Source organism: Tamandua tetradactyla, chromosome 23, assembly GCF_023851605.1.
Source record: "Tamandua tetradactyla isolate mTamTet1 chromosome 23, mTamTet1.pri, whole genome shotgun sequence".
Classification (NCBI taxonomy): Eukaryota; Metazoa; Chordata; class Mammalia; order Pilosa; family Myrmecophagidae; genus Tamandua; species Tamandua tetradactyla.
In genome coordinates this window covers 20,247,515-20,266,550 of record NC_135349.1, presented here as the reverse complement: position 1 = coordinate 20,266,550, position 19,036 = coordinate 20,247,515, and the positions used below count along the sequence as shown (strand labels likewise).

The window sequence follows — 19,036 nt, the reverse complement described above, 5'->3', positions numbered from 1 at the left end:
TGTTCACCACATGCCTTTCCATATTAGAGAGAAATCCTGACCCTGTTTACCATGAGCCTTCTCACTTGAGAGAGACCCTGAACTTCAGTGGCCTTCTTGAACCAAGGTATCTTTCCATGGATGCCTTTGATTGGACATTTCTATAGACTTGTTTTAATTGAGACATTATCTTGGTCTTAGAACTATAAACTAGCAACTTATTAAATTCTCCTTTTTAAAAGCTGTTCTGTTTCTCCATATTGCATTTCAGCCACTAGCAAACTAGAACAGGTACAAAAGGCTGGGCAACTTGCCTCCAATTGAAACAACTCTGTAGTGCTATGCATTTTCCAGAGTTACTCTGGCTCCATGCAGAAGCCAGAATTCAGTAGAGACTATACCTTTTCTTTACTTTCCCATTGTCTGTAACACTCAACCCATCTCCTATAAATCACTTTCATAAAAATTTCAATGTCATAATGTGCATCTAAGGAATCTGAGTTAAATGGAGAAATATAAAAAGTTTCAAATATTTAGGAATTATAACCAAAACAATATAAGATTTCCTAATTGCCATGGTTTGCCAAACCTCAACCAAAATAATTCCTGCAAATCCTAAAGAACACCCAGGGCTCTATCAGAGATTTTACAAAGGTTCCATGCACTATGATTACTTTCCAGAAACCTACAACCTCCAGATGGGTTCCTAGGCCAGAAAGGCCCTGAAATCCAGGGGGCCAACCTCTCCAGAACATCTAGTTCCATTGCCCATCCTGTATCAACAGCCAATATGAAAAAGTTAAAATGGCCATAGTCCAAATACCCTTAAAAATTGGAAGAAAGATCAAAGTAGAAAGAGTTATGATAAAGAAGACAGGATTTAACAAATGAATATGACTTTTGAATGATTGTATCAATATTTCTTTTAGTCTCCAGTGTCTTAGAGCAGCTAGAAGGAAAAACTAAAATTGTGGAACTGTGACTCATACCAAACTCTGAAATCTGATCAATAATTAATTGTGGTGTGCTTTGATATTTATTGCTTTTTTGCATATAGGTTATATTTCACAATAAAAATTTAAAAAGAAAAAAAGCAATGTAAGATACAATGAAGATTAGAGAAAGGACATGAAATCCAGATTTTGGCTTGGATCACTGAATGGAGGGAAAAGCAGGATGGAACACAAGATGAGTGCTGTTTGGAAGATAATAGGTGTGATAACATGGATAACATCTGTGGTAGTTAGATTCAGTTGTCAGCTTGGCCAGGTGAAGATGCCTAGTTAAATTGCTGTGGGCATGAGACCATGGCATGTGAACTTCATTTGTTCCTGATTACATCTGCAGTCAGCTGGGAGGTGTCTGCTGCAGTGAATGATGTTTGAGTTAATTGGCTTGTGCTTAAATGAGAGAGCTCAATCTAATCACTGGAAGCCTTTTAAGGATTCAGAAGAGACTGGCTCTCTTCCTGCTTTGGCTGGTGAACCCCTCCTGTGGAGTTTATCCAGACCCTCCATTGGAATCCTGGGCTTCATAGCCTGCCCTGCAGATTTTGGACTCTGTGTTCCTGCAGTCATGTGAGACACTTATAAATTTTATATTTGCGAGTGTTCCCTGTTGATTCTGTTTTCTAGAGAACCCTAACTAATACAACATCCAAGTAGCAATGATCAGTAGACATTGAATAAATGGATCTGATCCACAAAAACAATAACTGGGCAGAAGAAATGTAGGATTCTTGACCATATAGACAGTTATTAAAGCCATAAAAACACTAACCATTACCTTAGAAGAGTGCACAAGGTGAGAAGAGAGGAGGGAATAGAATTTCCTTATGTGAATGATGGAGCCACGGGTGATTGTCAATGGTCTATTAAATGATCCATAGGCATTTTTTTATGTTTTCAGATTAAAGTTTTTCATAGTTGCACAGTATCCTAACTTGTGGATATAACATATTTACATTTCTTATGAATTATCACCATCATGAAAAATGCCATGTGGAATATCTTTGTACCTGAATTTTTGAACTCAGATCTGATTATTTCTTTATGATAAATTACCAGAAGTGGAAAATCTAAAACAAGTGAACATTTGCTAACTGCCCTCAGAAGAGTCTGTTTCAATTTATTCAGCAATCAAAAATGGATGAATATGCCTTTTTCCCCACAAAAGTTCCAACATTGGTATGGTTACCTTTTCCTTTCAATCTGATACATTAATATGGCATCATTGTCACCACCCTACTTTTCACTTGTCCCTTGAATCTTTGGCTACTTTCATTGCTCCATAGCAAAAGAATGGGTAGTAGTTCTGCTCTCTTTCCTATCTGATGGGAGTTCGGTGTCGAAAAAAAGTGGAAATGACTAGACCTGTGCAGCTGGAAGTGTGTGAGTAGAATGCTGAGGGTTGTAAATTATTTTCCTAGACCATTTGCAGGGCTGAGATCACGTGCAAAACAACCAGACTACAAAAATCTCACCAGTTAATAAGTGCCAAGAGATGCACATATCTTAAAACATCCAATGTTATAGAACTAGCACGTTCAACTGTACATTTTTACCCTTTTAAAAATTTAACTTTGGATCAACCATCTACACACAACTCCAGAGATGGAATAATTAAATAATATCCCTCATGGAAAAGGGGGGTGGTTATGAACCCTGTCCCAATATTGTATATATGTACAATTGTGAACAGTTTTGTTAGAAGACCAAAGTGTTCATCATGTTTTTAGAGGAGTCCAAGAAAATATTAAGAATTGGTGATGTGGAGAAAATTCTAAGTGGTTATAATTGCCATGTACAAGAAGAGCTAGGCAAGTAATATAAATGAGTGAAGTGGGTGAGTTACTAGGCAATAGTGAATGATGGGGTCTGTGGCACCCTCCAGTGTATTTGCCTCAACTGAAGGGAACAGCTGTCTCAGGAACATACCAATTGTTGCCACATGGGAATGTAGGCCCAGTGTCTCCATATGTTAAAAATTTTCAGAAGAACCTAGAAATATGGATTTTTCAATGAATCTTCCAAGTATTAAATTACTGCAATAATTTAAAGTTAGACAAACAAATGGGACAAATGGGTGACTAATTTGACCCTCAGGTTGCTAGGCCTAAAAGAACTCAGGGATTACAAAACATAATTAAATACAGAAATGAAAGCAAGTAAATGTTCTCTTTAGGTTCCTAATAAGCCAAGAACACCAGGGCCATTTATAAAAACACTTCTTAAAGCATTCTAGTCTAACTGGAGTTTGGCAGTAGGGATTTTCAGGGGCTGAATGCTACACATCTTTAAACAATGCAGTTGCTGATTGCAGGAGATCTCAACACCTCTTTCATTTTACCCCAGCCAATATCTGCTATCTACATAGATGAGTCCAGGTCTCTTCAGTGCCAGTGATAAAAAAAATATTCTAGAAGGAGGCATTTCAAGAGTCCTGATTGTATTGTTATACGAACCTTGATTTTCTAGTTGACAATGGTAAATGATTGTCACACCACATCTTGCCTATTTCCATAATTAAGGCACATACAAGAAATCCCAGCCCTCACAGACCCTTTGTGATGCCTATCATGCCCAGAGAAATTTCATTTCCATACTCCATATTAATTTTGAACTATGCAAGAGAGCTTACTCTTTAAAGGAACCCTGCAACATAATGACCAAGAAGGGAAAAAGCATTTCCAAATTCAACTGTCACAAGTTCAGATTTTAAAAATACTGGGCTTTTAAAATATGGTTGAAGCCCATACTTAAACCTTCCCACAGCAACTGATTACTGGTCCTTATGGTGAATTTCCAGGGCAGCTGTAGTAAGTTCTAAATTGTGTGGAGTAGAAATGCCTGGGTAGTGGAGAACAGAGGAACTCCTAAGGCAGCTGCTGAGAGCTTAGGGGGCAGAAACCACCATCATTGGGAAACAGAAGAGTGATGTATTGAAAACATGATCAAAACCAACAACCAAATTTTGCCTGTGGATATAGACTGATATTTCAGTGATCAAGTATGCCTGTTTTTATTTATTTATTTATTTATTTATTTTTTAGTTTTCCCTGCATAGAATTTTATTTATAATATGTTGAAAATGGCGTCTTCCTCACAAGATAGCATACGGCTGGACAAATGAAGATTTGGACTGTGGTGGGCAGGTTTGCAGAGAGAGCAGTCCCGCTTTGTGAATAATGAAATGTTCCCACCCAAGCAATTACACACCTTCCAGGTGAGGTCGTGGGTGAATCATACGTTTGTGTGAGACAGTGAGAGGGACAGAGGGAATGAGAGGCGGGGGGAGAAATGTAACAGATTTCACTCTTGCAAAAATTAGAAAAGAACAATTTCAGTGAAGTCTCCTTAATAATCCTGGAGAACATCAGTTTTCTCAGGGTACCTGTAATCATGCTGGATACAATTAATGGCAAAATGATGAGTTTCAGCATCCTCATTAGAATTTCTCCAGGAGGAGCTAATAGGCTTTCTCCAAATTCAAGGGCTTGCTGTACCCTCGAACCAGGACTCCTACAAAATTCCCTAGCCCCACTGTGGCCACCACGGAGATGAGCAACCAGGTCTTCACAAGCACTTGAGTTCCTGCCTTCCTCGCTGCTTTGCTCATGGCAGGCACTCAGCCTCCAAGCCACCATGGCTGCAGCTACTGTGCACTGAGCTCCACTTTGCATTTGGGGCCTGGGACACCAGATCCCTCCAGGGCGCACCACACAGGCTGCCCAGCTAAACCCCGGTTGCTGAACACGGCAGGTCCCCCAGGTTCCTACCACTGCCCTCAGCAAAATAGGAGGGAGGAAGAAGAGAGAAGGGAAATATGTGGGGCCGTGGATCTAGGGACATGTAGGTGTGTGCGTGGGACACTCGCTGTACAAGTGGCGATCCATAGGCATTTCGATATTTTTAGGAAAAATGCAAAAGAAATGGATAACAATTTCAACTTTAGTAAATTCCAAGTTTGTGTATTAGTGGCGATCCAAAGGGATATGAACTCCAGAATATAAAAGTGGGTTATTAAGAAAGAAGGTCAGGCAGTAAAGAAGAAATAAGACCTAGTAAATGAAAATAGTTGACAACCTGAAGAAATTGAGTTATAGACTGAATAATTCATCAAAAATAGGTTAGAATCTAAAATACTATTTTAATGGAATTACAAAGGATAAACATCAAAAATACATAAGGGTAATTTTTATTTACTAAAATATATGTCAAAACATTTCTATTGTTGTCCCATGAGGAAAGAATAGAAACGATGGAGCAGAGAATATAATCAAAGATAGACAGGAAGGGAATAGTCCAGAAATAAAGAAATACACAAGTTTATAATGAAAGACCCTATTAACTCATATCAGTGTGAAGGTAAAGGAACTCATTTCCAAACTATCTAATCATTCAATGAAAATAAGACAATACAAGTTTTTCTAGAGAGAAAAATGAGTGTTCCTAGAAAGGAGTAAAGATTACACAGTGTCAGACCTTTCATCTGAAACACTATTGGTAGATTGAAGCTGTATTGTTCTCCAGAAAAGATAATTTTCTTTTAATCCATTACTGTGTGTATAGACCTATTGTATGTGGGAATATTTGATTAGGTTATTTCAATGGAAGATGTGTCCCACCTCATTCAAGGTGAATGTTAATTGTATTTAGAGAATAAAAAACAGAAAAGCCCAGAGAAGCTTAGAGAAAAGCCCTGGAGAAGGTAAGAGAAGACCCAGAGAAAACATAGAGGAAGTCACTGAAGTCTGAAGGTGACAGCAATGAAGCCCAGGAAAGAAGGACCAGTAGATGCTGGCCATGTGGTAAAGGTGTCCTGGATGCTGGCAGCCTGTCTTCAGATTCCAGGTATTGTCCTGATGATGCCCTGAGCTGGGACAATTTAATGCTCTAAGAAATGTAAATTGTAAGTTAATAAATCCTTATTGTAAAAGTCAACCCATTTTTGGTACATTGCATTCTGGCAACTTTAGGAAACTGAAACACACTAGAAATTGGGAGTGCATAGGACATGTCTTTGATGACCTTACTGGGGAAAATGCAACCATGAATTCTATATCATCTATTCTAGGGCATTCAAATGTGAAAATAAGTTTTCAGAAAGGGAAGGACTCAGACTCTATTGGTCAAGCACTATGAATAAGAAATATACCAAGAATGTATCCAAATAATACACTACAAATACAAATAAAGATTATAATAAGAAATAGAAGAAACTGTGAGAAGTATTTTTCATATGTTAAAAGAAATATAAATGAAAGTGATATAATAGTGACTACATTTTTCTCTATGAATCAGATAACCCAGCTTCTGCAGTGAAAAAGAAGTGTGAAATCACTTTATTCTAACTGTAGAATTTTGGATTTAAATTTTTGGAGTTATTCTATATGAAATATATATATATATAGTTTAATTCAAACACAATAATATGTAAGTATCATAAACTTTGGCTTGTAAAAGTAAAACCAAAACATAAAATCAAATGTGAAATTTATCAGGAGATGCACCAAATTTTTCAACTTTCATTGTGAGGAACTAATAAATTTGTACAAGTTAGAGAAATCAAGAAACAGAAGCTTAGGAAAGTGATATCAATGTTATGATAGGGTTAGAAGCCCCAAGTGTTGGTCCTACCCACAGAAATTTGAAAAACAAGCCATAATTTACAAAACAGACTTTCTGACAACTCTAGGAAATTACTCAAAGCTTTACAGTATTTAGCAAATGCTGAATCTAGAAACAGCAAAACTTAAAATGTTAGGAAAATTCTTGGAACATTCACTAGCCCACCTCATGATTTGTCTATAGCTTTGATATAATCCCTAAATTCTAGTATGGATCCATTTCTTTGGTTCAAGAGGGAGAAGAATAACCTTTCCTAGCTTATTGTGTTGCATGTATATCTGCATGAATTGATCTGGGGACAGTCTGAAAGACTAATGAAAGACATGCATTTCTGCCTTGTCTTTCCCAGAACCTAACTGTGGAAAGTGAAGTGGTTTTCAGGGTCACTAAACTTGTTAGGAAAGAAGTGAACCACTGCCACGTGAGGAAAAAGATAAGCTAGGACAAACAGAAAAAAATCAGGGATGTGAGGAAAATCCGAGATTTTCTGGGGAAAGTGGAGCATGGGTGTGTCCTTGCACATGAGGGAAATAAGGGATGCACACATGCACAGACTGAGGGCACCCTATGGTTTTCACCTCAGTCTGTGCTATGCTGGTTAAGTGCTGAAGGAAATGGTCAGTTCAAAGACAATCTGCATAGACTACGAAAGGTCATTTCTTTTATTGTTCTGTACCTCAGAATAGCCCCGTTCCTTTAATCCCATCCCAGCCTTGGGGTAAACCTCTTGTTTAGGGTGAGACCTTTGGGTCAGATTGTTTCCATAGAGATGTGATACACCAATTGTGGGTGTGACCTTTTGATTAGACTAGTTCCATGGAGTTGTGATGCTACCCATTCAAGGTGGTCTTAGTTCACTCGAGTTCTTTCAAGAACTCATGGAGAAAGTGTTCTCAGTGAGCCGGATGCCTAGATGCAGATGTTTGGAGCTGCTTGAAGAACTGACATGGAGGGCACATAAATTAAACTAAGATAGACATTTAGAGATGCTAACCTAACAGATGAAATCCAGAGCTTTCCCTAAAGAAGCTAAGTGAAGAACAGATGCTTAAAGTGAAAGCCACTGGAATCAGAGCTGAAAACAGTGAAAGCCAGGAACAAAGGGCCAGTAGAACAAAGAGCCTCATGATTTCCCATATAACAGTGGAACGCAGATGCTGTCTTTCCTCTGAGAACATACCTTCTTTTGGTGCCTAAATTTGGAAATTTTCATTACCTTAAAATTGTAAGTTATAACTTAATAAATCCCCTTTATAAAAGCCAAACCATTTATAATACATTGCCTTCTGGCAGCTTTAGTGAACTGAAACAGTTACTCACTGCCATTCTGGAAATCTATCATCATAGCATTAGTTATATATAAGTAAAGGGAACAGATACATCTGTGTCTACACACACCAATGCATACAGTTTTTTTCATAGTTTGAAGAAATAACTCAATTAAATGACTACTATATTGATTAACAAATAAAAGGTAAAAACAAAAAATCATCAAACAACATGGAACTGTGAGAATCTGATTTCCTGATATAACTTTCAAAAAATATTCAAATGTTCTAATTGTGACAAAAATATAAAAGATATACAAAACAATAACAGCAGGGAAGATAGGTCATTCAGAGGAACAAAATAAACTAGAAGCAACCATCAAGGACTTTGGGCTACCAAACTCAGATTTAAAACTACCTGGATTAAACTTGCTCAAGGAGCTAAAGGCAACTCCCTTAAGAGTTTAAGGCAGATTTGAGATGACAGAAAAAATAAAAAATAAAAAATTCATGAACTTTTAAAGATAGGACAAATGAAACTATTTAGCCTTTGGAATATAAAGAAACAAGAATAAAGGAAATTGAGCAGAGTTAAAGGGATCTATGGGATATACCATGTGTACCTTTGGGAGTAGTGATAAAATTGGAATAAAATCAAATGTGATTATTTTAGGTTTAAGATGCTATATTTAAGCCCCATGGTAGTTAAAAAGAAAATAAGAGGTAAACATAAACAGTAAAAAATCAGAGAACCCTAAGTTGGTATAATTAAAAAATGTAATAAATATGAAATGCTGATGTTAATGGAAATTTTATGGTTGGAAAATATATGTCTTACAAAGGTCAAATAGCAAAATAGCAGAAAAAAGCCTGAAATAAGAATGATTACTTTAAAAGTAAACAGATCAGACTCTCCAGCAAAAAGATTTGTAAAATGATTATAAAACACGATCTAAGTGTATGCTGTTTACAAGAGACACACTTTATGTTCAAGGACACTATTAGGTTGGGAGAAGGATGGAAAAATATATACCATCCAAAGTGTAACAAAAAAGAGAGCGGGGATTGCCTTACTAATGTCATACTTTAAGTTAAAAATATTAGAAAGTACAAAGGTCATTATATACTGATAAAATAGTCAATTCAATAAAAAGACATCATTTTGAATGTATACGCTATATACAGGCAAAGTCTGAAAATATATGAAGCAAATACTGAAAGATACAGAACTTTCAATAATGAGTAGATCGTCTAGGAAAAATATCAATAAGGAAATAGAAGACTTGAGTGATATCGTTAGCCAACTATATCTAGCAGATATACATATAATAGTTATCCAAAAGCAATTGAACACACATTCTTCTCTAGTGCAGAGGGATCTCTCTCCAGTATAGATCATACGTTACATCACAACAAATTTAAAGATATTGAAATCAAGAAATGTATGTTCTCTAATTACAATGGAAAGGATTTAGACAGCAATAACCGAGTGATAATTGGAAAAACTACCAATATGTGGACAATGAACAATGCACTCATAAACAACAACAAGGTTAAAAGAACAATTATAAGGGGAATTAGGAAATATCTTGGAGCAAATGAATATACAATTTAAAAACTTGTGAAATGCAAAAAAGACAATGTTGAGAGGGAAGTATATAGCTAAAATGGTGTCATTAATAATGAATAAAGATATCAAATCTAGACCTAAACCTCATATGTGAAGAATGTAGAAAAAAAAGAAATAACCAAACCTGAAGTGAGTAGAAGGAAGGAAATAAAAATGATGAAAGTACAGATAAATAAAAAAGAGAATCAACCAAATCATAAGTTGTTTATTTGTAAAGATCATTAATATCAGCAAAAGTTTATCTAAAATGATGAAAAAAAGAAAGAGGGGCAAAAACTAAAATAAGAAAAGATGGTGCATGTTACCAATGACCCTACAGAAATAAAAAACATATGTTATAAGGGGACACTGTGGACACCTGTATGTCAATAAATTAGATAACCTAAATGAAATTTGTGTACTCCTAGAAAACAAAAGTTACATATAGTGATTCAAGAGAAAGAGAAGATTGCAACAGACTAATAAAAAGTAAAGATATTGAATCAGTAATCAAAGAAAAGCACAGAACTAGATGACTTCATTGGTGAATTTTACTAAACCTATGAAAAACAATTTACTCAACTCTTCAAGTGCTTCCAAAAATTGAAGAGGAGTGTGCTGGTTTGAAGCTGTTACACACCCCAGAAAAGATCATGTTCTTTTAATCGAGGTTGGACTTTTTAATTAGGTTTTTTCAATTGAGATGTGACTCAACCAGTTAAAGGTGGGCTTTAATCCTTTTCATTGGAATCCTTTATGAGTGTTACAATGACAGAGAGAATGCAGAGACCCAAGAAAGAAATACTGAGAGAGAGCTTACAGAGAAATGTGCTGGAGATGCTAAGAGAGGAGCCACAGATACTCAGAGAGAAAGCTACTGGAATCAGAAGCTGAAAGCAACAGAATACAGGAGTGAAGGATGAGCAGATGCTGGCCATGTCCTTTCCCATGTGACAGAGGTTTCCAGATGCTGGCGGCCTTTCATCAGAGTCCTTCCATCAGAGTCTCTGTACAGTCAGTAGGGGGAGTACAAGCTGAGTCCTAAAAAGCCTGGCTAAGTACAAGAAGTTCCCAACACAAAGGAAGGAACAGAGCAGTACAGATTTTGCTGCAAACTTTTAATCAAATTGCTGTCAAGCCACAAAACTATCCATGCCTTAATTGTGACATTTTCATGGCCTAAGGAGTGTAATAAAATAATAAATCCCCATTGTAGAAGTCAACCCATTTCTGATATATTGCTCTCCAGCAGCTTTAGCAAACTAAAATGAGTAAATACTCCCACATTCTGTAAGACTAATAGCATCCTAATATCAGACATAAAAAGACAGCCTATGGAAAAATTACTAGCCAATACCTCTTATGAATACAGATAAGAAAATAAATGGCAATAGCACAAGTACAGACATACAGACACATGCATATTATTGCTTTATGGAGAACAATTTAGACTGTGACCTCAATGAATTGTGGGTATGGATTTTAAATGGTCTGGTTGCTTACTGAGGAAGTAACTCATGCCTTAGAAATTTCTCAAGGCTGGAGGCAGCAACTGGTTGATGTTTTATAAAATACAATGAAATGAAATGTAATGAAAATATAATGGTTGAAGTTGTCTATGTAATGAATAAAAGATGGGGAAAGTGGCAGAGAAACTAAACAATCTTGGAAGGAAGAGACTATACTAGGGCACACAGGGGAAATAAAATTTAGGAAAGGTCCTCAGTATAACAGGTAATCCAAAAGTCCACAGGTATGTTCAGAGACAGGGGCATGCTGAGAAAAGTCCTAAGAAGACCATAAGCTTTTAAGTCTGCCTGATGTTTAGTCTCTGTACAGTCAGTAGGGGAAGTACAAGCTGAGTCCTAAAAAGCCTGGCTAAATACAAGAAGTTCCCAACACGAAGGAACAGAGCAGTACAGATTTTTGCTGCAAACTTTCAATCAAATTGCTGTCAAGCCACAAAACTAAGGGAAGAGACACTAGGGTAACCAAATACAAAAATGAATATATACTTTACAAAAAGTAACATCATTTGACCCTGAGTCAAGGCCAGCAGTTTGATAGAGCTGTTGGTTTCAAGCAGGAGCCTGAAGAAATATCTTCCTATGGTCTGCTGGCAATTGCAGAACTTTGAAAATGTTATGGTCAATTCATTAGAAAGAAACATCTAAGTCTTTGCCGATAAATGTGACCTAATATTTATTTGTAGCTTTATAAAAGTTAGGAATCCAAAATATAGGAATCCTTGACTTGTTCATTAGAATTATAATGCACTTAAACCTAAGTATTACTGATAATCACTATGGAAAGATTTTTCATCCAAAACAGAATAGCTCTGTATTGTGACCATGCTTTGAGTTTTGCACCTTATTGTATGATCATGCCCTATTTTTTTGTGTAATTTTTGTTTTATTGATAAATATTCACATACCATGCTATAAAAAAGTGATCAAAAATAAACAAATACACTGACAATAAACAAGAACAACAAACACAATTGACAATAAACATGAACAACAAGCACTGAGGAGAAATGATAATCTAATATCCACAGTCACTACATTATATTCTTCAAAATGTGAAGCTTTCAATTAAAAATTATAGGCAGGAAATACTTTAAAAAGTGTCCAATTTAAGGGAAGACAAGAAACATAGCAACAATTCTTGTGATAGCCCACTTATTGATGAATCTAGAAAAAGGCTTTCAACAATTGTTTCATACATTTTCACAGAGGATATTGAAACCATGGATGAAGAACTAAGGAAAACTAGATAATGATATCTTGAAAATAGGGAATAATAAACACATAGAAACAATAAAGGAATTTAATAGAAATTCTGGAATGAAGGTATAACACTGTCTTAAAAAATTAACTAGATGAATTTGAAAGAAGAGTTCAGCAGGCAAATGAAAGAATTGATGAACTTAAAAATTGGTCAGTTGAGATTATCTCATCTGAGGAGAAGAGAAAAAGAAATATAGAAAAGTCAATAGAGGCTAAGAGACTATGTAATACTTTCAAGTGTCCCAACACACATTTATAACATGTGTCACAGGTTAGAGAGAGAAGGGGACAAAAATTATACTTGAAGAAATAATGTTGAAAATTTTCCCAATCAGAGAAATTATTTCCATGGAAATTTGAAAGTAAATTACTTCAATACGATAAAGGGGATTTATGAAAAACTCAGAATTAACAGCATGCTTAACAGTGAAAGACTGAATGGTATATAGATAAAAATCAGGAAAAATTATTCATGGTTTTCACAACTATTATTCAGCATTTTACTGGGAGTGCTCACCAGTGACATTAGACAAGAAAATGAAAAAAAATCATCTACCTATGAAAGGAAGAAATAAAAGTATGTCTGTGCATAGATTATTTCATATATAGAAAATCGTACAATATCAACACAGGCAACTCACACACACACATAAATACTTACCTACATGCATCTATAATTGTAAGAGATAATAAGTAACTTAAGCAATGTTACAGGATAGAAGATAAACAGACAAATATCAGCTTTATTTCTATACACAAGCAATGAACAACTGAAAATGAAATTAAGAAAATGATTTCATTTGCAATAACATCAAAAGTAATAAAATTCTTAGGAATAGATTTAAAGAAAGAAGCACACAACTTTTACACTGAAAACTATGAATAAGTGTTTATCAAAGTTAAGAAAGACATATAGGTAATAGCATGACCTGTGATAATGGAACATAGACAATATTATTAAGGTGTCAATACCCAGCACAATGCTCTAAACTCAATGCAATCCATGTCAAAATCCCAACTGCCATTTTTTAAAAAATGGAAAGGATGAACCTAAATTCACAAAGAATTGTACATACTCTTGAACAGACACAATAATATTGAAAAAGAAGACAAAGTTGGAGGCCACAAAACTCCTGATAGCAAAACTTAATAAAATAAACTGTAAAATTGAGATTCCAGAAATAAATCCATCAATGTACATTCAAGTGAATTGACCTGGGTACCAATGTTGTTCAATGGTTAATAAATAGTATGTTTAACAAATGTTTCTGGCAAACCATATATTCAGAACCTGCCTAGCACCATATACAAAAGTTAACTCAAAATTAAAGGCATAAGATGAAAATTAAAACCATGAACTATCTTTAAGAAAATACAGAGGAAATATTCAGGATACTGCATTTTGAAATGGATTGCAAGATTGTAGCAAGCAGGCCCCCTTTCTCTCCCTTAATTGGGCGGCCTTTCTGTAGAAATCCCCAAATCCCCCTCTCCTGACCTTCAGGACTGAGTAAAACTGCAGGCAAGTGAGATAAGAAACCTGGGATGGGGACCCTCCCCTAACAGGTTATCTGCTTCTGCAACTTGCTTTGTGCCTTAAACTGACGAATGATCTTTCCTTTAATATTGCTATTTACCATATTAGACTTGCCCTATCTGTAGCATGTAATAGTGTCCACAAAAACCAACGTTGCCTTTTGTTCAGAGCTCAGACTTTCAAGGTGACTCAGCTGAGCCCCATGCACATGAGCTAATAAATCACTTGCTTCCCAAAACTGTGGACCCTTAGTCACAGTCCATTCTAATTTCGCGGAACGTTCTTGGAGGCCTGCGGCCTTGATCCTGGTTTTCACACTATAAGATATGGTACCAGGGCGGGGCCAAGATGGCAGCTTAGTAAGGTATGTGCGTTTTAGTTCCTTCTCCAGAGCAACTACTAAGTGAACAGAAACAGAGCAGAACAACTCGCGGGGCCACGGCACGGAATGGACACACAGCGTACCCCAGTCTGGACTGCCTAGACTGACTGCGAGACTCTGCTGCGGTGAGATCCCCGAGCGGTGTATGCCTCCCCGAGCGGCGGCAGCTGGCGGCCAGAGCTCCTCCCTCCCTCCTTCCCGGGCCGGCTGAGAGTCTCAGAGAGGCAAGTTTCCCAAGCCGCAGTGGCCAGCGTCCCTCTTTTGTGGGTGGCTTCCTGGACTGGCTGCGAGTCTTGGATCAGAGAGCTACCCAAGCCGCAGTGGCCGGCAACCTGCGTCCCTCCCCCACGGGGGGCTTCCTGGTCCGGTGGCGAGTTCCCTGCGCCGTGACGGCCGGCGACCGAAACCCCTTCAGGGAGAGGAGGGAATTTCCGACAGTGGCAAGGACTGGGTCCAACCAAACATCACTAGGGGCATTAATAAAGGAGCCACATGGTCCCCTCAAGCCGCGGCGGCTGGCACCCACACCACGCGCAGCCCCCCGGACGAACCGAGAGAATTGGATCAGAAATCCTCAGGCCGCGGAGAACGGTGACCGGGGGATTCCTTCCAAACACGTGAGACAAACGTGTGCCACAAGCGTCACCTACTGGGCAGGATAAGAAAAACAGAACCCAGAGATTTCACAGAAAAATCTTCCAACCTGTTGGGTCCAACACCCAGGGAAATCTGACTAAATGCCCAGACGCCAGCAGAAGATAATGGATCACGCTCAGAAGATTGAAAATATGGCCCAGTCAAAGGAACTAACCAATAGTTCAAATGAGATACAGGAGCTGAGACAACTAAGCTGAATATGTGAACAGAAATGGAAAACCTCAACAAAAACGAAATCGATAAATTGAGGGAGGACATGAAGAAGACATGGGATGAACAAAAAGAAGAAATAGAAAAACTGAAAAAACAAATCACAGAACTTATGAAAGTGAAGGATAAAATAGAAAAGATGGAAAAAACAATGGATACCTACAGTAATAGATTTAAAGAGACAGAAGATAGAATTAGTGATTTTGGAGGATGGAACATCTGAATTCCAAAAAGAAACAGAAACTACCGGGATAATAATGGAAAAATTTGAACAGGGTATCAGGGAACTGAATGACAATATGAAGCGCACAAATATACATGCTGTGGGTGTCCCAGAAGGAGAAGAGATAGGAAAAGGAGGAGAAAAACTAATGGAAGAAATTATCACTTAAAATTTCCCAACTCTTATGAAAGACCTAAAATTATAGATCCAAGAAGTGTAGCACACCCCAAAGAGATTAGACCCAAATAGGCGTTCTCCAAGACACTTACTAGTTAGAATGTCAGAGGTCAAAGAGAAAGAGAGGATCTTGAAAGCAGCAAGAGAAAAACAATCCATCACATACAAGGGAAACCCAATAAGACTATGTGTAGATTTCTCAGCAGAAACCATGGAAGCTAGAAGACAGTGGGATGATATATTTAAATTACTAAAAGAGAAAAACTGCCAACCAAGACTTCTATATCCAGCAAAACTGTCCTTCAAAAATGAGGGAGAAATTAAAACATTCTCAGACAAAAAGTCACTGAGAGAATTTGTGACCAAGAGACCAGCTCTGCAAGAAATACTAAAGGAAGCACTAGAGTCAGATATGAAAAGACAGAAGAGAGAGGTATGGAGAAGAGTGTAGAAAGAAGGAAAGTCAGATATGATATATATAATACAAAAGGCAAAATGGTAGAGGAAAATATTATCCAAACAGTAATAACACTAAATGTTAATGGACTGAATTCCCCAATGAAAAGACATAGACTGGCAGAATGGATGGAAAAACAGGATCCTTCTATATGCTGTCTACAGGAAACACATATTAGACCCAAAGATAAACATAGGTTGAAAGTGAAAGGTAGGGAAAAGATATTTCATGCAAATAACAACCAGAAAAGAGCAGGAGTAGCAATACTAATATTCAAAAAATTAGATTTCAAATGTAAAACAGTTAAGAGAGACAAAGAAGGACACTATCTACTAATAAAAGGAACAATTAAACACGAAGACATATCAATCATAAATATTTATACACCGAACCAGAATGCTCCAAAATACGTGAGGAATACACTGCAAAGACTGAAAAGGGAAATAGACATATATACCATAATAGTTGGAGACTTCAATTCACCACTCTCATCAATGGACAGAACATCTAGACAGAGGATCAATAAAGAAATAGAGAATCTGAATATTACTATAAATCAGCTAGACTTAATAGACATTTATAGGACATTACATCCCACAACAGCAGGATACACCTTTTTCTCAAGTGCTCATGGATCATTCTCAAAGATAGACCATATGCTGGGTCACAAAGCAAGTCTTAACAAATTTAAAAAGATTGAAATCATACACAACACTTTCTCGGATCATAGAGGAATGAAGTTGGAAATCAATAATAGACGGAGTGCCAGAAAATTCACAAATACATGGAGGCTCAACAACACACTCCTAAACAACGACTGGGTCAAAGAAGAAATTGGAAGAGAAATTAGTAAATACCTCGAGGCAAATGAAAACGAAAACACAACATATCAAAACCTATGGGACGCAGCAAAGGTAGTGCTAAGAGGGAAATTTATTGCCCTAAATGCCTATATCAGAAAAGAAGAAAAGGCAAAAATCCAGGAATTAACTGTCCACTTGGAAGAACTGGAGAAAGAACAGCAAAATAACCCCAAAGCAAGCAAAAGGAAAGAAATAACAAAGATTACAGCAGAAATAAATGAAATTGAAAACATGAAAACAATAGAGAAAATCAATAAGACCAGAAGTTGGTTCTATGAGAAAATCAAAAAGATTGATGGGCCCTTAGCAAGACTGACAAAAAGAAGAAGAAAGAGGATGCAAATAAATAAGATCAGAAATGGAAGAGGAGACATAACCACTGACCTCACAGAAATAAAGGAGGTAATAACAGGATACTATGAACAAATTTAGGCTAATAAATACAACAATTTAGATGAAATGGACGGGTTCTTGGAAAGACATGAACAACCAACTTTGACTCAAGAAGAAATACATGACCTCAACAAACCAATCACAAGTAAAGAAATTGAATCAGTCTATCAAAAGCTTCCTAAATAGAAAAGTCCAGGACCAGACGGCTTCACATGTGAATTTTATCAAACATTCCAGAAAGGATTAGTACCAACTCTCCTCAAACTCTTCAAAAAAATCGAAGCGGAAGGAAAGCTACCTAATTCATTTTATGAAGCCAACATCACCCTCATACAAAACCAGGCAAAGATATTACAAAAAAAGAAAACTACAGGCCAATCTCTCTAATGAATATAGATGCAAAAATCCTCAACAAAAATTCTAGCAAATCGAATCCAACAACACATTAAAAGAATTATACATCATGACCAAGTAGGATTCATCCCAGGTATGCAAGGATGGTTCAACATAAGAAAATCAATTAATGTAATACACCATATCAACAAATCAAAGCAGAAAAATCACATGTTCATCTCAATTGATGCAGAGAAGGCATTTGAAAAGATTCAACATCCTTTCCTGTTGAAAACACTTCAAAGGGTAGGAATACAAGGGAACTTCCTTAAAATGATAGAGGGAATATATGAAAAACCCACAGCTAATATCATCCTCAATGGAGAAAAATTGAAAACGTTCCCCCTAAGATCAGGAACAAGACAAGGATTTCCATATCACCACTATTATTCAACATCAGGTTGGAGGTTCTAGCCAGAGCAATTAGACAAGAAAAAGAAATACAAGGCATCAAAATTGGAAAGGAAGAAGTAAAACTATGACTGTTTGCAGACCATATGATACTATACATCGAAAACCCGGAAAAATCCACAACAAAACTACTAGAGCTAATAAATGAGTACAGCAAAGCAGCAGGTTACAAGATCAACATTCAAAAATCTTTAGCATTTCTATACACTAGTAATGAACAAGCTGAGGGGGAAATCAAGAAACGAAACACATTTACAATTGCAACTAAAAGAATAAAATACCTAGGAATAAATTTAACTAAAGAGACAAAAAACCTATACAAAGAAAACTAAAAAAAACTGTTAAAAGAAATCACAGAAGACCTAAATAGATGGAAGGGCATACCGTGTTCATGGATTGGAAGACTAAATATAGTTTAGATGTCAATCCTACCTAAATTGATTTACAGATTCAATGCAATACCAATCAAAATCCCAACAACTTATTTTTCAGAAATAGAAAAACCAATAAGCAAATTTATCTGGAAGGGCAGGGTGCCCCGAATTGCTAAAAACATCTTGAGGAAAAAAAACGAAGCTGGAGGTCTCGCGCTGCCTGACTTTAAGGCATATTATGAAGCCACAGTGGTCAAAACAGCATGGTATTGGCATAAAGATAGATATATCGACCAATGGAATCGAATAGAGTGCTCAGATATAGACCCTCTCATCTATGGACATTTGATCTTTGATAAGGCAGTCAAGCCAACTCACCTGGGACAGAGCAGTCTCTTCAATAAATGGTGCCTAGAGAACTGGATATCCATATGCAAAAGAATGAAAGAAGACCCATCTCTCACACCCTATACAAAAGTTAACTCAAAATGGATCAAAGATCTAAACATTAGGTCTAAGACCATAAAACAGTTAGAGGAAAATGTTGGGAGATATCTTATGGATCTTACAACTGGAGGCGGTTTTATGGACCTTAAACCTAAAGCAAGAGTACTGAAGAAGGAAATAAATAAATGGGAACTCCTCAAAATTAAACACTTTTGTGCATCAAAGAACTTCATCAAGA

At 36.7% G+C, this 19,036-nt stretch overlaps 1 protein-coding gene and 1 non-coding gene across 12 annotated transcripts in view; one reads left to right on the top strand and one right to left on the bottom strand.

Moving 5' to 3' along the window:
• Nucleotides 1-19,036, bottom strand: part of LOC143667184 (olfactory receptor 4A47-like) — a 275,202-nt gene that overhangs the window by 38,745 nt on the left and 217,421 nt on the right. The window lies entirely within an intron of this gene.
• On the top strand, nucleotides 11,521-11,657 carry LOC143667847 (small nucleolar RNA SNORA2/SNORA34 family). Its single transcript, XR_013168157.1, has one exon. It is a non-coding gene; the product is annotated as a small nucleolar RNA SNORA2/SNORA34 family (small nucleolar RNA).